The sequence below is a fragment of the Channa argus genome, chromosome 1 (assembly GCF_033026475.1).
Source record: "Channa argus isolate prfri chromosome 1, Channa argus male v1.0, whole genome shotgun sequence".
Lineage (NCBI taxonomy): Eukaryota > Metazoa > Chordata > Actinopteri > Anabantiformes > Channidae > Channa > Channa argus.
This window is the reverse complement of record NC_090197.1, coordinates 45,958,347-45,971,739: the sequence shown is the minus strand read 5'-3', so window position 1 is coordinate 45,971,739 and position 13,393 is coordinate 45,958,347. Positions and strand designations below refer to the sequence as shown.

The 13,393-nt window shown below is 38.1% G+C and overlaps 1 protein-coding gene across 1 annotated transcript in view; it reads right to left on the bottom strand.

Moving 5' to 3' along the window:
- cdh23 (cadherin-related 23) overlaps positions 1-10,420 on the bottom strand; it is a 144,681-nt gene extending 134,261 nt beyond the window's left edge. The window contains exon 1 of the mRNA XM_067526185.1: positions 10,311-10,420. The gene's annotated coding sequence lies outside the window, so the exon portion shown is untranslated. The remainder of the gene's footprint in view (positions 1-10,310) is intronic.
- Positions 10,421-13,393: the final 2,973 nt, after the last annotated feature.

The window sequence follows — 13,393 nt, the reverse complement described above, 5'->3', positions numbered from 1 at the left end:
CAAGTTCCCCTTAGTCTCATTCTTTCTCTTTTCACTGCCATCACTTGTCCCAGCAAGGCCTCACTGGCTGGGAAACTCATTCAGTGACAATTTAATTCTGAAGGGTTATCTTTCTAAATTCTGCTTCTCCCCAAAGTCCACTACGCTTGAGCTCACGGTAGAACAGGTAGACAGGGCTGCTCGTCCTTCAGGTATGTGATGTAAAAAAAGTTAAGCAACAAAAACCAACAATGATAGGAATGAAATTTAATACACACACACGGCTTTGTGTTGTTGTTGCATTAGTGCCATCGGAGAAATACTGTATTTGGTTGATTCAATTCAGACAAAGCAGCTTAAATTTACAGGTGATTGAGAAAGAGATACATGGTAAAGAATAGGCTGTCACTGCTTATTGTGTCTATTTACAATACGTGTGGATGTTTCTGTGTGTACATATAGTCTGTGTGCATGTTCATATTGAATGTGCATGTGTGTATGCATAAAAAGGCGTATTTTCACATGGATTCTTGTTTCCTCAGCATTATTGCATTTCACTTCCTATAACAATGCAACCTGCATGGCTATGTCTGCTATTTTATTTTTATTTCATTCCTTCCTCATTTCCTTGTCCTCCCCTTTGCTTATACGCATTCATTTGTGGGCCATGAAGACCCTCAAAGAGAGTATTATTTCGACTCAGTGGGAAGCTCAGATAGAAAGCTGATGACAATAGCCTTAACAGATTACACATTTCCACAACTTAGCCTTTGCTGGACAAAAATTTACTTCCTTTCTCTAGTATAATTTTCTTCTGCTGTATTATAAGCACACCTGGGGTAGCGTCACTTTGACACCCTGGAGCACTTAAAGTAGCCAAATGTACTGACATGCACAGTTTATCAAACCCAGTAACTACAATACAGAAAGCAACAACACCTAAGGGCAAAATCTCAGTGTGTCCTGTGTTCCTCTTTGATGCTTGCTTAGAGTGGATCAGTCTGGATGAGGAAAATCAATAAGGCCTATTCCCAGCTACCCCCACACTGGAAAAAAAGATACACAGAGAAGTGAACAGGCTCTTTAAGTCTATTTTTAGTCTATTTTTAATGAAAACAATGCAATTTAATTTTTCCCTTATCATTGCTTTATACTATCTGCTTTTGTTAAGTTAAAATATTTTTTAACTTTTTTTTTTTTTTGTTAAACCGAAAATGTTTAACAGACAAAAAAGTCATTGTGAAGGATCTAATGCAATGTAGTGATTTTAAAAGTAATGTTAAAATTCTGCTACTATATTTTTACAGTATGTTTTTTTATTTCCCTGTTCTAGTTTATAATACAGGAAGGTTGTCTTTATTGTCTACAATTGATTTCTCTTTCCACTACATCTCCCGCCACACACCTGGCTCTTCACCAATACTTTCTCTAAATGCTAAGGGACATTTCTGAGATGAAAAATGGGTGTATATGAGTGATAGTTAGCGGTTGAGACAGACATGTTTGGTTTTGAAAGACTGAGGCTGTTGTGAAAAATGCAATCCCACTGCAGTAGGATCCAACTCTGCTCTTCCCAGGATACAGAAAGAATATTAAACATACTCATAAAGAAAAGACCCCGTTAACCTTACAGATACTAGAACGCTACCGTAGGTGGTCTTACAGAACTGTTTTCTCTAGCCTGTTTGAAATTTGGATTGTGTGTTTAACTATCACTCTTCACTCTTGCAAAAAGTAAATTTTTAAACTGCTGACCAGGAGTAAACTAAACTACTACTACTACTCTCCTTTCGGCTTATCCCGTGTGTTCGGGGTCGCCACAGCGGATCATTGTCCGCATGTTGATTTGGCACAGTTTTTACGCCGGATGCCCTTCCTGACGCAACCCTCCCCAATTTCTACCGGGCTTGGACCGGCACTGCATCGCTGGGGAGGGGAAATGGGCTGTTAGGGGTTCAGGGTCTTGCCCAGGAACACTTCGACATATAGCCAGGGCCGGGGATCGAACCACTCACCCTGACCAGGAGTAAACTAAAGTGTTTACATATTTTTAAGGTTCAGTTCACTCAGATCACAAATAGTCATTTTCAAATGTACCCCTGGGTAATTTGTCATGCAGATAAATTTAGTTTTGTCCATGGTTCGAGATAACTGCTGCAGAGTTTGCTGCTAGTGCACCAATATAATTTAAGTAAACTGAATTTAATTTGTGATGCTCAGTGTATCAGCTTGGAAAACACAAACAGAAACAAATCCTTTTTAGAAAGGCAGTATTCATTGTTGTCAACAGTCTTCATTAGAAACTATTTTGTTTTGAAGACACTGTGGATTATGACAAGGAAAAAAAAGACTGTTTTTGCAGCAGAATGTTGTAAATGTGATTTCTTAATATTTTGAGTTATATAAACAAAAAGTCCATTTAACGCCACTGTCTTCACATTTCACAGTAATCAGTGCTTCAAATACCATAAAATATAATCTCAACAAATTAAACTGAAACAATCTACGGCAAGGTACCCCAGGTGTCCTATAAATGTAATGTATGGTAGACCAGTTTGTTGTTAATCTCCAGGAGTGCATTGTACTATTGTATATTAATACCACCTAACATAAAATTATGAAAAATTGTATGGTAAGCTCTTACAAAGGTGACTCATGCTATTGTGTGACCATACAACGTTCATCTTATCGAGCATATATCGTGTACCACTGCAATCACTAGTAACAATGTAGCAGAGGGAGTGTAGGAAGGTGGGGGTGGCAAGCAGACTCTCATATGCACGCCAGTAACAATGGGCTTCCCTGACTTCCACACTCAAAAATTAAAACCATTTCTTAAATTCTTGATTAAGTCGCATTTATTCAGTTAATTCCATAGCAAAGCCTTAGAGATGAAAATATAGGCATGCTAATATCTTCTGAATACCAGAAATGACTATTCAACTTTTTTCCCAACACATACAGCATAAGTATGATAAGTAAGTATGATATGATTGTTGAAATAAATTGTAAGTTAAAAATATGATGGTCAAAGGCAGCCTGTAATCTGGAGTAGGAATGGTTTGTGGCATGGCCACAAGTACATAATAATTAATAGTGTTTATGTACAAGTAAAAAACTGTGAGGCTGAGCAACACTGATCTTTATCAACTTTGTGGGAACTTGGTATGAAATAACCAGCAAAACCAGTATGAACTCTACAAGTGAGATATTATTTTAAACACTTTTAAGCAGTAGCATCAATGCCGACAGCATCAAAAGACTTTGACATAAATGAAAGAGTGCACCACACCCACACCCTGGACGGGTCGCCGCTCTATCTCAGGGCCAAAACCGAGAGTCATACAATTACATGACCAATTAGCACACATGTCTTTGGACTGTGGGAGGAAACTGGAATACTCAGGGGGAACCCACGCAGGCACAGTGAGAACGACCGCAGACGGTAAGGGATGCAAAGCCACAACCTTCTAGCTGTAGTGACTGACTGTTGTAGTTGAAGGACATTAGTATTCCACACAAAGCTACTGTACATAGTTGTGAATTGACTAGTCCGTTGAGGGCTGTGGAGTGTAAGAACAGCTTGGGAATAGGTCAATGGTTGTTTAGGTCACAAGAGTCACCTTTTGCAATTTGTACCTGAGCAGCCTTCCAAACTGAGGGTAAAGCTGAAATATGTTAGAATAGAAGGTTTAAGTGGAATGAATATATGAGATGCAGAGCACATAGATGTAGGATCAATAAATAAGTTGTCTTCACCTGAGAACTTAATGGATTGATCCACCTGATTGTATTGATCTAATTTTGTCAAAATGTTAATAGAAATGATCATACAGATGAATCAGGACATATAAAACAGCTAGACAATAAGCTGTGTCAAAGTCATTAGACTGTTAAAATGTAAAAACAAACAAATATTACAAGTCAATAACATTTAGTTTGTACTATTTAAAGTCATAAACTTATAATTTGCCACATTATTAATAAAGCCAACTGATTTTAGTTATTGTTTTACGTAATATTGTAAAACATTTTACTCAAACTTGGATTACAACTATACTTAAACTGCAGGAAAGTTTAGCGTTTTACTGTAATTGAAGAGACACAGAATAAATATGTATGTCCTTATAGACATAATTGACAAAAGATCCGGTAGCATCAATGAACATAATCTTTGATCTTTACTGCAAGCAGAGCTTCTCTGTGCCCTACTCCAATGCATTTACTGTCACTATTTATCAGTCCTTTCTTAAGCATTGATATTGGTTTCTTAACCCCGTCCTTCAATCTGCTCATCTTGTCCTCAGCGCCTCCTTACTCATAACAACATCTTTGATGTTTTCTTTCTATGTTTCTTTTTGTTTTACTTACAAGAGATACTTTTCATACGTGATTAATGAATTCAATTTTTTTTTCAGAACTAAAAAGCAGGCACTTCAAAACTGAAATTATTGTGAATCAATTACACTAAAGATGAAATCTTGCCAACATGCCTTAGCTCTTGCCCTGCATATAAATGAAAAGTGTGACTATTTAGGACCTAGAAAACCTACACCTAACAGTGGACAAAGCTTAGGGGGGCTGAGATCCAGGTCTATTTAATGAGTTGTGGTGCTACAGCTTATCTGACAGTAATGTGTGATTAAGGCAATGTAAAGTGAAGAGTAATTTCTGGATTTGTTGTGCTCTCTCCAGAGGACTACCTGCCCACATGGCTGCATCTCCTGGCTTGTGGCACTCAATATTATTGATTAAATGGCAATTGTGTCTGACTTGCCTCTACCTCAAAGGCACCCTTCTCAGAGGGAGTGGTGGACCTCAGCCGGCAGCCGAATATTATCACAACAAATCGATGGCAGATTTTTTCCCTCCCTCTCGGTCTTCATGAAAAAGCCATCACTCATTAGCAGAGTGATCACAGACAGATTAGCAGACATTTGGCTTTGTCAGGAGGGAGGGAGGGACAGTGCTGCACTGATGAGCTTAATAATGTCTTCTCACCCTCCTGATCTCTTCATCTCCAACATGACACGACTTTCTGAAAACCTGACTCAGCAAACCACACTCATAGGACAGGAGATCTATGTAAATGGGATGGAGTTACAGAGCATGTAACCTGATGTATACTGGGCAGAACTTAGCTTTGTGGATTCTATGTAGAGTCTGTTTCAAATAGCTGGATACATTGCACAGCCTTCAGAACCATATGAGCAGTACACACTTTACACGTGGTTATGCAAATTTCCCTAAAATTCACTAAATGAGCTAGATATTTATAAATTGGAAAACATCACATGAACAGCTTCAATATCTGCAGAACTGAAGCAGGTCCCTACTGACTCCTTTTTTTTTTTTTCGAACATAGCTGGACTGAAGCCTCCTCTCAATAAAAGATCACTAACTCCCTGCCAGGCAAACAGAAGATAGGGGACTATGGGACACATGCCAAGCCAAACTCTGTTCTTCCACTGGAGACGATGCCTGCTTCCTCTTTGATCATTTATGGACAGTAGAGCTTTGCAACACACTATGGGAAAGAGCGGGCTGCTTGCACAGTATCTGCGGAGACAGTAATTATCAGGAACAGGATGGGACCACTGTGCCATTACAGTACCCTGTCACAAAATGCTCGAGTGGGCACAACTCATACACACCCTACCCTGTGCTGACGAACACCGCAGTGTATATGTGTGACATGGGTCTGAGGGGTACTTGATTAGTGTTCACTGAAAGTAAAGAGTAGGCTACAAGCCTCCTGATGTGGCACTCACTGAGACACAGCTGGGTGACCAAGTTTATTTGTCAAATGTATGCTGAGAAGCTGTGTCAACAGCCACAAGTTAGTTACGGTGCACAGTGCTTGGGAGAAAATTTTGTTTACCACATCAATTCTAATGATTGCAGTGTTTAGATTGCAGAAAACCAGAGAAACAACTGGTTCTGTTATCTTTTAGGATTCAGATAACTCACAAAAAGAACCTCTGTTAACAACAGATAAATGACTCATAATGACATTCAAAAGAAAAAGAAATAATACAAAATAACACTTAGGAAACAAGAAATCATGTGTCCTGCTGCCACCTTCTTTTGCCAGAGTACAGACTTTAAAAAAAAAAAACAATCTTTCACTTGATTTTAGGCTTTTAGTGTTTTGTGGACAAATTGTAGTGAGAATATAATGATACTCCCCATGACTTTTCCTTACATCCATCTACTGATGAAAACAGCACAGATCAATACGTTGTCATGGCCCTCTTGTCCTCTGCTCTACTTTTATTCTACTGAATCACAATGTTTTTAGCTTCATCCCTATTTTGCAGTGTAGGCAGCTTGTGACCAGTTTTATGGGACAATGAAATGTATTGTTAATGAATTTCCCTTGTGTTATTCTGTAATCACAGCATTAGCACACTATTCATCTCAATATACATTTCTCCAAAGCCGGTGGTTTTTCCAGTCTTCCGCACTCAAACATTATGGCAGTAAACAAACTCCAACCCTTCGTAATGTGAACTGATTGCCTTTTTCCCAGATTTTGATGTCAGTCTTAAAATGCCTGTTTCTTTGTCTGGCTTTATTTTCACTTGGCCATTATCTGCTGCAATGAGCTTGGCAAAGCTGTCCCAGCACAAGCCTGTGTGTATATCAGACAACATAAACACAGACAGCTGTGTCAGAGGGCAGCCGATAGCCTGTAGAGACTCATTCATCTCCTTTTGTCTCTCTCTTTGTTAGGGCACCGTCATTCCACCCTGCCAACAGCTGACTGTTTCTATCCTGGTTGAAAGATCAAAACATACAATTTAGTTGTTCCTCTTCAGCACAGATGACCTTTGCATCTCAACACATCACCCCTCTCCTCATTCAACCTTGCCTCCCATCTTAGTTCATCCGTATAGTTTCTTCTTCTTTCTTCTTTCTTCTATCCTGTCTCTCTCTGTGCTGTTTCAAACCCTCTTCAGCGCAGCATTTCATGCGTGAATACCAACAACAAAGATTTGTCACACAACAAAGCTACCATTAAATTGCTGCGTTGTGTGTTTTACATGGTATGGCTTATTTCCAGCGGAAAATCTGATTTGATATGGTAAATCCTAGTGACTTTGGGATATAAATTCCCAAAATTTTAACAGTTAGAAATAAAATGCCACTATCCCTTCCTTCAAAAAAATTCAATTACAAAATTCCTTCAAACGCTTTCAGACTTTTACAATAATGAATAATTACAGGGATATAGAGATTGGAAGCAAATAGATTAAAGCATGATTGTTATTTGTGGCTGGGTTTATTACTTAGGCAATAATGAAAGGTTCTTTGAGAATTTTGCCTAACATTACAAATTTAGAAAACCTCAGCTTCAAATCATCCTGCAAGAACTGAAGATTCATCTGTTGTGCAAATGGTTTTAACAACAAAATCCAGGCCTCCTCTCCTTTTCAACCTGTTTCCTTCAGTTCTGTCTGACTGCTTTGGATTGTTTAAAGACCAGACACTGGACTGTGAGAGAGGTAGCAGAAAAGAACAAAGTGGGAAGCGTACATAAGTCAAAATTACACGTCCTAGTAATGTTCTCATTTACACCAAAATGCATGTGGGAAAAAGGCATAAAAATGATGAAGGATTCCTAAACTACTATCTATTACAAGGGCATATTGAAAAAGTGGAAAACGGATCAAAATATTAAGTCAATTAAACTCTGAGCTCCAAACTTGTGGCCATAATTAAACGATCTTACCACTAGAGGATGCCATGGGACAAAATGTTTTCTTGCAAGACAGGAGAAAAGGGGGTGTAATTGAGGAATCTCTCATAGTTTTTCAGCATGCAGGCAAGAAAATGGAGACAATATTGTAGTCATGCTGGCTCTGTCAAAGCACTATGGTTTAATTAAAACTGCAAGCATGCTGTTACATGATCTACGGTATCACAGGGAATAATGACAGTCATAGTCACCACTCCTCAAAGCTGCATTACTGTTACAGCCCACATCTGCCAGTGGGATACACTACATTCTATAGTCTAGCCACAACTGTAATTGTATTCATTATGATAAGGACATGACAAAGACTTTGTTTAGACATCGTTTAGAAATCAGTGATGAAGGTTTGTTTATTTTCTGAGAGGACAGAGGTGTTGAATTTAAATCAAGATATTCTGAGGATTATGAGAAATGTTATGTGCATAAAAAGGGTTAATTTACTTATTTCTATAAACACCATTTCTTTTTATTCTTACCTTTTATTATTTTTATTCTGTCTTGTGAGTTCTTCAAACTGTGAGTCTGTTGACTGAATGGTACCAAATTGTCTGCTGGCTATATCATTACACCAATATCTACCACTGAAGAAGATTTACTGCAACCATGTGAGTACACTGTGCCAATGCAAACTGATAAGCATATAAACAAATAACTTGAAAAATGATATTCCAGTGTAATCAACTTATAGTTACTCTAGGGCAGTTGCATAAGCTTCTCAGAGGCTTTAACACCAGGTGATCGACACCTTTTCCATAGATTCCACTCAATTTCAACACATTGGCAGACCAACAAGAATCCTGGGAACACCATCAGACAAAAATAAGCTGTTCATTTAATATCTACCGCTTGTAAACACTCTACAATGCATTTGTGTCCCTTCCTTTTGTGCAAGTTTACGGTCTTTAATTTGACAATACTTCCATCTTTTCTTGTTCTCACACTTTGTTCTGCTCACTGTCTCAGACCTCAGAGGATGGTTCAGTATAGTCACTGTATCTGCAATTCATTCCTCTATCCATCATATTGGTTTTCATTTTGAGCTTGTCAGTCAAGGTGTCTGCCAGATATGGACTTTCCATTTCAGTATTTTTTTTTTCTTCCTCCCATATTCTGAATGAATTCAGAGAGTGACGGACACTCACAAAGGGCAACTGTCAGAGGTCTCTCTCCACACATAACACATGAATAATGACAGCAGTTTCTCAGCTATATAGTATGAAATATTTGTTTAAAGTATACTGGTATACTGGTATACCAGTAATATTACAGGAGTAGTGCACCACTTGTGTGCACATTTACGGTATACTTTGACTTTGTAAAAAGGGTGGCAATAGCAGCACATCAGTACCCCGTTGCACAGTGAGGATTAAAATGGAACATGGGATTAATGAAACCAGTATACCATGTAAACTATTTTATTGCTGTTTTTTCTGCGTTTTGGGTGAAAAAAATGCAAGTACAAACGTATGCATTTTGTCTTGAATATGTCTTATTTGTGCTCACTGATCAATAAGAAATACTATGTTTTCCGCCTAAGAACTGCTGCACTAGTGAAGACAGGTAACAATTTATCAAAGATCTTTCTTAAGTGAATTGAAAGATGACAAATTGGTGACATGGATTTTAAAGGTTTTCAGTGAGTTCAAATGTAGTCAATCTGCCTTCCTTAAAAAATATCACAAACATACCAATAATCATATTATCACTCAGTCTTAAGATATACTAATTTCAAAGCTGGAATTTTTAAAATAAAGGTCAAAAGAATGAGTTACTATGCCTGGAGCTCAGAAAAAACTTGAATGACATTACACTGCAAAATCATTGTAGCTCTGTTTGAAACAAATCCTGCTTGAAGACAAAAGCTCTATAACATCAAATATTTACCAGCTTGTACTGCTAGATCTACAGTGAAGTTACAAGAGGAAGCTAGGGGAAAACTTAACTGACCAGGGCCACAGAGTTTAGAGATTCTCAAGATGTGGCGTTCCTCTTTAGTTTGGCGTTGTGTTGCAGGTGACACATTAATAAATGAGTGAGCAGGCCCAGCAGGCACCTCAGGGGTCGCCAGGGCTACCTGAGATCACGCTGTATACCTGACACCTGTGCGTAAGCGTGCAAACTATCCCGCATTAACTGACTGCTCAATTACCATGATAACATAACCTGTGAGACAACGACAGCAATAATTGGACACCATTATAGAAGACAACACAACTTGTATAAAGTGACCGTAAATACGATTTTATGTTGCTCGTAAGCTAAACCGCCCTCCTGCTGGCCAGAACATTAAAATACCGCGCTTTCAGTGAAGTACACTAAAACTACACTCAATGTTGGTGCGCAGATTCAACACTAAATGCACAACAATACCGTGAGCTAAAGTAAAACAACTAGTAGAAAGCTGAAAAGTCGTGAATTTGGCAACTAAAGTGGGCATGAAATGTTACACTGTGCAATGAAAAACAAGATCCCTTATGTGAAAACATATTTTCTGCCGCAGTCATCTTTCTAACAATGCTTCGCATCCACCATCTCGTAAGCAGGTGATCATGTCATTATCATATTATCCTACCTGCGTCGTCCGTGTCCGTCGCTGGCTGTGCGCCTTTAGATTCGATTGCCTGTCCTGCTGTGATGCGTTACCAAGTATCTGCTGCCTCTCTCTTTCTTTCTCTCTCTCACTCTCCCTCCCTCCCTTCTCTCTCTCTCTCTCTCTCTCTCTCTCTCTCTGTCTCCCGTCAGCTTTATTCCCGCACCATCAACGCCCTGGTCATTACAAATTTCACTTCCAAGTGTTCAGACCTACGGCTTTAAAAACCCAGCAAGTGGAGCATAAACATTCACTTGGGCAAAAATGCCAGAAAATATCCTGTGATATACTCACACTTTCTAAACCGGAGTTACTGTATATTCGGACAGAAGCAGCACTTTCACGTGCAGCCCCATAGGTGTTAAATGCTGTTCAATATAATTCTTCTTCGCTCAATTAAAAAGGCACACACAATTATGTTGGCCCACGCAATCTTTACTTATTCCAATTTTTATCATTTGATGTGGGCTGAATTTATTGCAGGCTCTTTACATGACCCTGCAGCATTTGGGTAAAACACAAAATAATTAGTTTGGATGTGCTGGCAAATAATTTGCAAGCTTCGGGGAAGATGGCTGAATTTACTGAGATTAAATAAACACTTATGAGCCTCCCATATACGCTTATGAGCTAATTCTACACAGATTAAATTAGAAATCCAATATTTAACCACAGAGGTCATTGATTGTAAAGAAATGGCCAGTGTGATGGCACCACTTAGTGTGTAAACTATGAACTACAAATAAAATAACCAGCCACCATGTCAAATACACATATTTCCCTTTTTACGTCTGTTCTAATTTATTCAACATTAAGTTCCCCGGGTCCTAGTTTATAATAGGATAGCCAGGACAACAGCAGAGACCGAAGAAACAAGACCTTATTCAGGTTCACGTTGTTTTACAGTATGTGTGCAAGAAAGCGCTATAGGTACAAACATTGTGTACACAGTTAGTATATCAATTCAAAGTTTTGCAACGTTTACACATATCTCTCTACCATTTTGTAGTGTAAGTAATGTATTAAAATATGTTGTCTTTAAAATAAATACACATGGACAGGAAAGATAATTCATCAGCAAGGCATTCACTCATTTGTTGCCATCATTGAAGAGGTTTCGGAAAACATTGTGTTTCTGAACAGAAATCTGCTTGCTTCTTAAATTCCTAAAGCTTCTGAAGCCCAGTCTGTAATTCAATACGTGGCATATTCAAGGTACAATGTGGTCGAATTTAGCTATGCCTGCCCGACAGATGGCTACCAAACAAAGTTTAACGGTTCTAAATTTGTTATTTTTATATTGTAACTGTATAAAAAAAAAAGGTATAAAAAGGTATAAAATGTTTACATCTTGCATCAATCGAATACTACAACAATTTTGCACATGTGCAATACAAACCCCTTTCTACTGTCACTGGGTGAGACGTGTGGTACACCATAGACAGGCCATCAACCATCAACACTCACATTCATAGCTATGGGCAATTTAGAGTAACAGCTTAACTTAACATGCATGTCTTTGGACTGTGGGAGGGAACTGGAGTACCAGGAGAAAACCCACATAAGCAAGAGAAGAACATGCAAACTTCACACAGAAACCCCGCATGCCACTGATTCCTAGCTGAAAAACAGATGTGTCACTTATCCTATATATGACAGATAAGAGAGGTTCACATTTAAGTTAAAAAAATAAAAAATAATAATAATACAAAAAACTATTCCATGTACTAATGGGCAACAAAATACATCCATGTGTAATGTAGGGAATTGAGGGAGCACACACATCACTTGAAAAAAAGTCTGAAATGTGACTGTATTGGATATTCTTTTGTACAAAGAAAAAGAAAAAGATATATTGTACAAACAATGTGTCATGGCTGCCGAATCATTTTCAACAAGTAATTTTTATCTTAAAGATATAACATATACTTAATGATCTACTTTTCACAGATTATTATTATTCTGGTTATTTGGAATCTTCACCCAACTTGATTGTAACTTGATAGTAACATTAGTTACAAATCCAAGTTGTCTCTTACCACCTTCCTCCCACCTTATGTAGCTGCTGAACTAATTAAATGTGAAATGTTGCTGCCATCTGGTGGATATTTCACTCAGCTGCAGTTTAGAAATGTTAAACACTGAAATTGCTCTCAATGACTTTTGAAACAACTTCTTTAAAATTCCAGGTAAAAAGAGGCACAGTTAAAATTACATATGAAATACATGCAAAGAACAGTGATGGGTTTTAAGAGATTATCCTTTGTGCTTTGCACATGGCTAAATTTAATATATATAATAATAGATATGTGAACTTTTGGGCTGACATGATGCACAATAAGCAACCTTAACCTTCACCCTTTAATTCCTTGGCCTTGTATGCTATTGCAAAATATTTGAAATGAGACAATCACAATGTGTAGATTATCAGCTATAAAGGTATGGACAAAAATACTATGAACTGCAAAAGAATTACAGCCTTTTTATCAATTGAAAAAACTCACGAATACTGGGACAACTGGCTGCTCAGCTGTGTAATGGACAGGTGTGTGCATTTGCAATTGAGCAGATATAAGACCTGGAGTTGATTGTAAATCTGTTACTCTCAATTGTAACTATGACGGTCAAAGAGCTGTGATTGCCAGTGAAGTACGCCATCACTGAGATGACAAGCAAAAGCAAATATACCTATAAGAAAGCAAATACATTTAGTGTGACCAAATCAATATATATCAGTAAATTAGTGAGGTCAGGAAACCCAAAAGACCCAGTAAACCACAGGCAAAACCCCACAGGCAGTGCCAGGACATCACATACCAACAGATGTACTTTGTGTGTTTGTGTGAGTGTGATGTATTTGTTGTGTATTTGTTCCACTCCGTCTAACTATGGATGAAGAGGTAGTATTGTAATGGGTGCCAAAGGGACTGGTTCCCTTTTATTAATGATGTAACTGCTTCCAAAAGCAGCAGGATCAACTGAAGTAATTTAGGCCTGTAATATATACTCAGATTCACCTGCTTCAATGTAGCACATGGATAATGACTCAGAGCATACTGTGAAAG